This window comes from Carcharhinus amblyrhynchos, chromosome 16, assembly GCF_965287045.1.
Source record: "Carcharhinus amblyrhynchos chromosome 16, sCarAmb.v2.hapA, whole genome shotgun sequence".
In the NCBI taxonomy this organism is placed as follows: domain Eukaryota; kingdom Metazoa; phylum Chordata; class Chondrichthyes; order Carcharhiniformes; family Carcharhinidae; genus Carcharhinus; species Carcharhinus amblyrhynchos.
In genome coordinates, this window is record NC_137339.1 from 17,299,685 (window position 1) to 17,307,373 (window position 7,689).

Here is a 7,689-nt window from a genome sequence, read left to right on the forward strand (position 1 = left end):
ACAAATATGCCCCTTTAAACGACTGAGTAACCTCCCATTTACGTGTCACACTTGAAATAGAATCGTTGAATAAAATTGCAGAATCCCTACAGGGCAGAAGGTGGTCGTTCAGCCCATCCAGACATCGACAACAATTCTACCCATGCCCTATCCCCATAACTGCACATATTTACCCTGCTAATCGCCCTGACACTAAGGATCAATTTAGCATGGCCAATCAACCTAATTTACACATCTCTGGACTTTGGGAGGTATCGGGAGCACCCAGAGAAAACCTACACAGTCATCCGAGTCTTGAATCGAGCCCAGGTCCGTTGCGCTGTGAGGCAGCAGAGCTAACCACTGTGCCACCATGCTGCCCATATGCAGAGTAATGGAATGATGTATATATTCTAAAATGTATGAAAGGTTTATTATAAAACTTACTCAATTTGCAATTATCTTCATTCTCTTAATGATGCATAATCCTCATGTCCAATTGAGATAATACCATCTAACTTTGAGTAAGGGAGAAAGTCACGTAATGACACAATCCCATGAAGAACTTCAATTTGCAAATCTTTACTGCTTATCGAGGTACGCAGTCATTTTATGAATTAATGATCCTGATGTGGAACTTTGCCCATCAGAACTTCAGGTGCAGATGTTACGAATTTAGTATTAATTCTAAATGGAGAAATAACTCTACTGGGTTGACAGATCCCTATGTCTGAAAACCCTTTGTGTGCTCTCAGCAAGCGCAGCTCTGTATCAGGAGTATAATTTGTCAAATTTACCCCATAGTCTCATTCAAAACAGAGTCTCAGCATCTTTAATCAGAGGTAACAAGAGTTCATTGCAATAAAAACAAATTGCTCATTTAACTACACCCAATCAGATGGACAATAAAGATCAAAGCTGAAGATGAGGCTTTTTACTTTATTTGCAAGCTTCATTAAAAAGAAGAGCATGTGCAATGCCTACTCTATTCAGCTTGCATCGTGTAGATCAAATCCAAGACAGGAGGTGGGAGCCCTGACTTGTCAGCTTGGATCGGGAATGTTCCAACTTGTTGAGGCTCTGAACTCGACTTGATTTGATTGAACTGGATTAATTAAATAAAAAATATATATTTACAAGGAAAAATCTACTATTATTTTTCATTCATTAAACTCCACTTGCAAATGGCCATAAACTAATGAAGTACTGGAAATGGTTTTTTCAACCTATGGCTGGTCTAAATAAGTAAAATTCCAGATAATGGACCACGGTGGCATGGTGGTCAGCACTTCTGCCTCAAAGAAACAGGTTCAATTCTCGGCTTGGATTACTGTCTGAGCGGAGTTTGCACATTCACCTCATATCTGTGTGGGTTTCCCCTGTTGCTCCAGTTTCCTCCCACAGCCCAAAGATGTGCAGGTTAGGTGGATTGGCATTGGTAAATTGCCCCTTAGTGTCCAAAGATGTATAAGTTAGGTGAGTAAGTCATGGTAAATGTATGGGGTTATGGGGATAGGGTGAAAGGGACGGCGTTAGATTTATCACAGCCTGGTATAGCTCCTGCTCTGAACAAGACCACAAGAAACTACAAAGAGTTGTGAAAATAGCCCAGTCCATCACACAAACCAACCTCCCATCCGTAGACTTTTGAATGGACCTACCTCGTACTAAGTTGAACTTTCTCTACACCCTGTCTTTGACTGTAACACTACATTCTGCACCTTCTCCTTTCCTTCTCTATGAACGGCATATTTTGTCTATATAGCTTGCAAGAAACAATAGTTTTCACTGTATCCCAATACATATGACAATAATAAATCAAATCAAAAAAATTGACTTCAGCAATGTTATTTTAAACATTTATTTAACCAGTGAATCGCTTGTTGCAACTAATCCTTTTAATGCTGTTTTATACATGTTCTTTTCCTGAAATATGCACAAATCATACATTTTTAAATTCTTGTCGGTATTAATTAGTGAAATACAGTCATCTTTACCATGTCTTAAATTAAACAATATTCACATGCATACATTAAGTCACCAATTACACTCAGAAAATCTCAAATATTTATATGAAGGCAAATAATGAACTGGTTTAAAAAAAATGTTTACTCACGAACATTGTCAATGCCAAATGTGTTAAATCAACAATTGTCATGTTAAGAGAGATCTATCTCACAAATGTTAGAAATAGTCCCATCATAAATAAACCCCTCTGCCTGTCCCTTCTGAAGTGCATTTGCGGCACCATTAAACAGCCTCTTGGGGTCTATCATTGGAACATCTAACCTCCTCATTAGAAAACACCATTTGCACTTACAATTTAAACAAAACCTACCCAGAATTATTCTAAAGGTTGAAAATGTAATCACAGCCTCTTATTTTAGGTACAATGTATTAAGTTGGAAACTATAATGAACTGGAAGCTCGAGTTTGCCAGCATTTGATTAAGAGCATATGACAGGTTTAAGTTGCAAGTAAACTATTGTTGAAGTTTGTCTTTTTTAAAAAAGGGCCTTTTCCTTTCAATAATCAAAGTCATTCCGTGTTGAAGGAAGGCAAATACAGGAGAGTAATCTTAATCAAAAAATGTACAGCTGTACAACAAGGCAAAGAAACTATCATCCAAACTACAATATATAGAATGTACTGTTAAGTATCCACCCTTTGGGATTTAGAACAGTTGTGTTGCACTGCATAACTATATATGGACTTGGTTGAGAACTCAGTTAGAGATGGAGATATATATCAACATGATGAATTGTCCAATTTAGTTTCTATGCAATTTTTTGTGAGGGCCATCCGTTACAAATATAAATTCGTTCCTACATTGAGAATGTATTCATCTACGCAAACTGTATATGTAGCCTCTACCTGCCTTATTAAAACCAGCAGTCATAATTTTAGCAGATGGGAGCAAATTAAATACAAATATTCCGACCCAGCTCTGGTTTTCGGGACAGCGTTCCTGTAATGAGTGGGAATTATAACACAGAAAAAGGTCCCAACTCATCATTTGCAATTGCTGCTTGCGTGCCATGCAGTGAAAAAAATAAACTGATTACACTTCTGACTGAATGTTGGTGTCATTCCTGTGATCAAACACAGCACTGTGCAATAACTGGCATTAACCTTAATGAAGTTCTCAAATAGAAGCAGATATTAAACAACAAACTACCTTCAGAACTGACTGGATCTTAATGCCCCTGATCAGAAATTTTCCATTCCAGGTGCAAAGTAGCTCATGTACAATTCTAAATGTAAAATTTACATCATAGAATCCCTACAGTTCCGAAGGAAACTGTTCTGCCCGTTGAATCTGCATCAACCCTCCAACAGAATATCCCATCCAGGTTCTTTTCCCGTATGTCCAAATACTTATCCCACTAATCCCCCTAACCCCCTACACATCTTGGGACAATTTAAGGGGCAATTTAACGTGGCCAATCTACCTAACCTGCATATCGTTTGGACTGTGGAAAGAAACCGGAGCACCCGGAGGAAACCCACACAGACACAGGGAGAACGCACAAAGTTCACAGTCACCAAGGGCAGAATTGAACCCAGCTCCCTGGCACTGTGAGGGAGCAATGCTAACCACTATCCCATCGTGCCACCCCTACTCAATAAGAAATAATTTTTGGAAGATAAAGTCCCAACAAACCTGTCTCTTTTTAATCTATCTCGATCCTTCAATCCACTTTTTCACCCTATTCAGTAACTTTTCTTAAATTTCATCTTATTAGCTCTCAAATTCCTTCACACTACTGCGTCCATGGCATTCTTTGGCAAATTATTCCATAAGTCTAATGTCAATGATAAAGAATGGCCTACCTGATTCCTTAACTTTTTGAGTTATGACTCATGTTCTGTATTAGATTACATTTTGGCCTGATTGAACTGATTCGAATCGATGAATGACCGTGCAGTCTTGATTTCTTCAATTTCCATGAGATTTTTGCCAGAAGTGGGACAGTGGAACAGCATAACGTCGTCTATAGGGCGCCTGGGATTTCTGATAACAAGGCAAGTAACTGAACAAATCTGACTGAAAATTTGTTAATGAGTAGTTTAGAGTCTAATCCAGGATTTGACACAGGTGACAAGAGTTCTTGACCACTGCTTGAAGTGCCAGCAAGAGCCCTGCATCATCTCCTTTTAGAAAGGCTCATCAAATCAAAAGCCAGTCAGCAGTCAATGACACTGAGGATGGAAATACAAATCCTTCAATCCCCACGAGAGCTACTGGCCCATCAGAGGCTGGAAGATATGCATTGCTGGGCTGTGTTAATAAGAGCAGTGGCAGCTGCCAGCAATTCACCTATCCAAGAACCAGGACCACTGAGGGACACAGACCACAGATGAGTCGGATGGGGATCAGAGGGTGGGGTGGTGGTAGGTGGGTGGGGTCTATAGTAAGGGCAGTGGGTGGCTTTCAGCAGGATTTGCCTTCCCAATATTGGGTCCCTCAATTTAGCACTGAGTAGCTCTGTACGAGGGACTGTTCCCCCACCACCCTCCACCCCAAAGGACCACTGAGGGACTGAGACCACAGATGAATGAAGGTCAGATCACCTGGCCAATTCAGCTAGGAGCTGCAGTGACACAGAGTGGTGCATGTCCACTTATCCCTTTCACCACTTGTGCACCGGTCTATTCCCACATTCTGAACAACATTTGACCCCACCCGACCTGGCTTAACCTGAGCCGCCCCATGACCCCAACTACCCAACCCAAAATCTGACAAGATGCCAGTTAAGACACTTGGCCTGAATTTTACCCACTTGCCCTAGAATCGGAGTGGGCGAGGCTCGCGGAACAGCATTTTTCGTTGGCCTGGATTGGGATCTTATGAGCCTTGGGTGGGTGAGGTGATAAAATTCTAGTAATTGTACCAGTGTATCAGTTCACAATTCTTTATGTTAATTTCCATCTGCCGTGTCCATACCTTCCTGCAGTCTGTTGCTATCTTCCTTGTTAACTGCATTTCCAAGTTTCATGTTATTATATGTAAAGAAAGGCAATGCTCCCAATACTGACCCCTGAGGAACACCATTGTATACTTCCCTTCAATCTGAAAAACAACCATTCACACCAATCTCTGCCTTGTGTCCCTTAGCCAATTCCACATCCATTCCATTTCTCTCTCCCATGGCTTTAATTTTGCCTATAATCCTAAGGTTCTCAATTAGAAAAAGACCATCAACACAACATCTACTCCCATCAACCCTCTCTGTTACCTCATTGAAGTACTGAGGCAAATTCATCAAACATGATTTGCTATTAACAAATCTGTGCTGATTTTCATTAATTAGTTTACAGTTTTCTAAGTGTCAATTTATTTTTTCCATATTTTTTTCTCCAAAGAAAATAGAATAATTTTTATTAAAATCTACTGAATATCAACAGAGGAATTGCATGATTAGTCCAAGCTGACAATTGTAATTAGATGAATTTTATAACTTGGTTCTAATATAATCCCATTGAGACCAATTCTGTTTGATAATCCAGAGCTGAACACAATCCTTTAAGAGGTCTCACAAGACCAGGTTAAAGTCCAACAGATTTATTTGGAATGATGAGCTTTCGGAGCGGATGAAGGAGCGGCGCTCCGAAAGCTCGTGCTACCAAATAAACTTGTTGGACTTTAACCTAGTGTTGTGAGACTTCTTACTGTGCCCATCCCAGTCCAACTCCGGCATCTCCACATCATGACAATCCTATAAGTTTCATAATGAGAACAAATTCAATTCAGTTTCATGTTCTTGAAACATTGGGTTACTTCACAGATATGTATGTTTAATTCATCTTCATGTCACTTAAAAGTAATAGATTTGAATAGCTATTTATACCAACCAATATAAAAACCTGCTTCTTGGAAGCAATCACCTCAAGGGGTGAGAGATACAGTATTCATTAAATTGCTGTGGGAATAATTCTGCAACAAGTTTTAAGTTTATTTATTAGTGTCACAAGTAGGCTTACATTAACATAGCAATGAAGTTGCTGTGAAAATCCCCTAGTCACCACACTCCAGCACCTGTTCGGGTACACTGAGGGAGAAGTTAGCATGGCCAATGCACATAACCAGCACGTCTTTCAGACTACGGGAGGAAACTGGAGCACCCAGAGGACACCTACACAGACATGGGGAGAACCTGTAGACTCCTCACAGAATGACCCAAGCCGGGAATCGAACCCGGGTCCTTGGCACTGTGAGGCAGCAGTGTTAACCACTGTGGCAGCATGCTGCTCGTGTATGCTTGCCAGTTTGCTACCATAAAAGTTCCCATTCACAGTGGGTAAACCATTCATAACTGTTTCATGAACATTAACTCTAAATTAATACCCCATCTGCTGAGTGCCGCATTTACTATTTTATTCAGTCAGGCCTGGCTACCTTGGCAATCTGAAGACAAATGTTAATCAGTTTCCTTTGAATGCCGTTCATCAGGGATTCTGAGGTATTCTGGCTGAACAATCTATGTTTGTATACCATCCAACTTTCTGACAGGATTTTGATCTGACTATGATCGACAATATAGAGTTAAAAGCAGCAATAATCAGCGCACAATAAGTGATATGTGCAAAATAAGCAGCTCTGACTTGCAGCTGAATGTGTCTTCTGTTCTCAATTACTTTTACGGGTTAGTTATCGGGGAGAATTAATGCTTTGCCTTTTCAATGTAGGGAGGAGAAAGTGATTCTTTGGCTCACTAATAAAGTACATCTACACTTCATGCCTGTATTGTTCGCCTGCCAACAGATAGAAAACTCAAGGAGTAGTTTCAAATGCCTGTGTGGCGACCTTTGTCTCTGGGCTCTGCCAAATAATGAGCCATGTCACATTGGATGAGCATTCCGCAGTGACTCTGAATCCCATTTACTCTGTTATTGTATTGACAGGGGCTCATTGTACTTCAGGCTCATCCAGGGAAAGATAAAGACGGCAGTAACTTCAATCCCAGCACTGACAGAAGAGCTGCCGCAAAATCGGCATTGTGCTTTATCTGCAGAATGAAGACACATTCGTTTAAAATGATATTTACATTAGTGAGAGCAAATACCACTTTTATGACGATGCTCAATGTACCGATCCAAGATGTACAGACAGACTTGTAAATTCCAGCCATGTCAAACTAAATAGTCAATGGCTACTTCTAACTATCTTGAAAGATCGAAAACTCTGAGATTACAATAAGGAGTCTCACGACGCCATGTTAAAGTCCAACAGGTTTATTTGGAATCACGAGCTTTCGGAGCACTGCTCCTTCAGCAGCACTGCTCCTTCATTGACTCCCTCACCTGATGAAGGAGCAGCGCTCTGAAAGCTCGGCTACCAAAACAAACCTGTTGAACTTTAACCTGGTGTAATGAGACTACTTACTGTGCCTACCCCAGTCCAACGCCGGCATCTCCACATCACCCTGAGATTAGAATTAACATTGTGTAATTTCAGAGCATCAGAATATCATTATATTCAATTTTTTACACATCTATCTTCAGTTCTCCTGCAAATATCAAGGGCACAATTTTCCATGCCCGCTGTGATACTCAAGCGGGAATCACCACCAGCGTCCACCTGATCGAGACTCCCCCAGGCCTGATTTTTCAACGTAAATCAGCCTCACACCGGAAATCAGCGCGTGGCTGATTACAACATGGGAATTTCAATTTCTACATCATTAATTTTTAAGGTTTATTTGTTAG